This window comes from Lasioglossum baleicum, unplaced genomic scaffold (genome assembly GCF_051020765.1).
Source record: "Lasioglossum baleicum unplaced genomic scaffold, iyLasBale1 scaffold1710, whole genome shotgun sequence".
In the NCBI taxonomy this organism is placed as follows: Eukaryota; Metazoa; Arthropoda; class Insecta; order Hymenoptera; family Halictidae; genus Lasioglossum; species Lasioglossum baleicum.
This window is the reverse complement of record NW_027470769.1, coordinates 5,001-7,500: the sequence shown is the minus strand read 5'-3', so window position 1 is coordinate 7,500 and position 2,500 is coordinate 5,001. Positions and strand designations below refer to the sequence as shown.

At 48.3% G+C, this 2,500-nt stretch overlaps 1 non-coding gene across 1 annotated transcript; it reads right to left on the bottom strand.

Moving 5' to 3' along the window:
• Window positions 1–1,434: 1,434 nt before the first annotated feature.
• LOC143220899 (5.8S ribosomal RNA) lies at window positions 1,435–1,589 on the bottom strand. Its single transcript, XR_013011692.1, has one exon. It is a non-coding gene; the product is annotated as a 5.8S ribosomal RNA (ribosomal RNA).
• Between the last annotated feature and the right edge of the window lie 911 nt (window positions 1,590–2,500).

The window sequence follows — 2,500 nt, the reverse complement described above, 5'->3', positions numbered from 1 at the left end:
GGTAAACAAAAAACCGATATATGCCTTATGCGCCACACCAAAGTGTCAATATAATTCTTTCTTCATCTCTCGTCGATCGGAAACTCTCGCTAGACGATCTGGCCGGTTAACTTTAACGTCCGTCGAAAAGAACTTTCGGGGACTGGACGACCGACAGATCGCGCGGTTCCGCACGAATCGACAATGAAGAAAAGAAAAGACATGGGGCGACCGACATAAAGGTTTTCATCATTGGATATACCTTTTCTCTCTCCGCGGTGCTGTTCCGTGCGTGAACACACAAGTGTGTCTTTTGCGTCGTGTGACAATCAAGTTCGAAATAAGCCTCGCCAATAGAGGAGTATACATATTATTAAAAAAAAAAAATAATAATACATATAACCCGGTGGGATTTCTTTTTCTCTCTACTTCTATATAATTGAACCAAAAACCACGGGGGTACAGAAACGTTGCGCACGAAACGATTTATCATCGATCAAACGCAAAACCAAATTAGAGACACGAGAGAAAGAGAGTAAGATCTCAAGACGCTCATAGGCCGTCATCAATACGATTCAACGCGAACGTGGCGATGGAATGGCAATCGCACAGATTAGCGAGGACACGTCGACGACGGGGAATAATTCCGACCCGATCAAGTACGACGTGCTCATCCCGCACATTGCTGCGCTTTGCTCCGCTGTCCATCGATCATCAAAGCGTTCGCGATAGAACGAGAGATCTCTTTCGTCTCTTCCCTCGAAGACTCGAAAAGGAATGTGTGTTTGTCGAAATCGCCGGCAACGACGACCCTCCGCCGTATGGCAATTATAACGTAGAGTTAAGAAACTCATCCACGCACAGGCATATTCTCTCCCTGGGGCTTAACATTGCCACACCACACACACTCTGTGTGCCACACAGTATTCTTTCTTTCTTTTATAATTTGTGTGTCCATCTCTGTAGTCTCGCGAGACTCTTGTAAATATACCTCTTTCGTATATACGCATCATTTCAGGCGACGTCGGGAGCGCGTTAAATGTTCATGAGTGGAAACGCTTCTTTCCGCAAGGCGAATCGTTTCGCAGAGAAGGTGAGAGATTTGGAGATCCTCGTCGAAGCGGTGCCTTACGGGCGGTCGTATTTTCAATACGACTCACGACACCGTAAAAACACTCACGCAAGTCCGAACGTAAGAAATACCAATCCCTACTTCGCCTCTCGTGGAAACTAGATATATATATATTTGTATGTGTTTATAAGACGCAATGCAAAAATTGGCAATTTTCACAGAACCGCGACAAACGCCGACGAAACGCCCATCATTCGCTCGTACGTAGCATCTTTGCAACCCGACTCCGAAACGCTCTTTGGCGCCCTCCAAAAATATATTTGGAGAGGTAAGCGACGGCGGGGACTTACAAGAGCAACGCAAGCAGTTTATGGTTACGTAAACGACCCTCAGCCAGGCGTGGTCCAGGAATTGTATCCGTGGACCGCAATGTGCGTTCGAAATGTCGATGTTCATGTGTCCTGCAGTTCACACGTTGACGCGCAATTAGCTGCGTTCTTCATCGACCCACGAGCCAAGTGATCCACCGTTCAGGGTAATCGTATATATTTTTGATTTACAAATCAATATATGTATATGTCTCTTGTTCTGCGGTTCGTAAGAACGCATTGTACCTGAACGCTCCAACCAGCGCGCGAAGGAGATTCGTTCAGGCGTCGTTTTAAGGACGACACTATCGTCGTCCGTGGAAACGGAAAAAAAAAACCGTCAGATACGCAACACGTATCCGACGGCCGGGCGAACAGTACATTGAAAAACCGTTAACGTGGAAAACGCGGAGATGAATATATATTCTCTGAAAACGACGGGGATCGTAAGACAACCCGATACTGGATCCAGAGATGTAATAATATTCCTCTCCTCTTCACTTCCATTTCATTTGGAATGATGTGAGAACGGAGGACTTCACAGCCGGCTCTGGCAGCGGTCATTCGTCCCAAGCTCTCGCGATGCGCACTATTGGGCCACACGCACGGAGTAGGGTGTCAGACTCACGACTGCTTTAAAAGCGAGCTTCACGAGCCGGTCCACTTCCCGTATAAAACACATTTCCATAAAATGTTGTGTGTGCTCGAGGCAACGATAAATTCCGATACAAGCGGACTCGCGAGCCGGCTCTGGCCGTAGGCGCGATCCCCGTTCTCGTCCCAAACTCGTCTGCGCGCACTATTGGGCCACACAGAGAGTAGGGTGTCGTCGGGAATAATCGCGCCATAGGCTTTATAGCGAGCGTCACGGCCGGTCCTCTCGGAACACCGTTTTTCGTCGGAACGATATTACCATATTTTTATTTTATTCGACAGATTAGCGGACTCACAGCCGGCTCTGGCAGCGGTCATTCGTCCCAAGCTCTCGCGATGCGCACTATTGGGCCACACGCACGGAGTAGGGTGTCAGACTCACGACTGCTTTACAAAAGCGAGCATCACGAGCCGGTCCGCTCTGGCG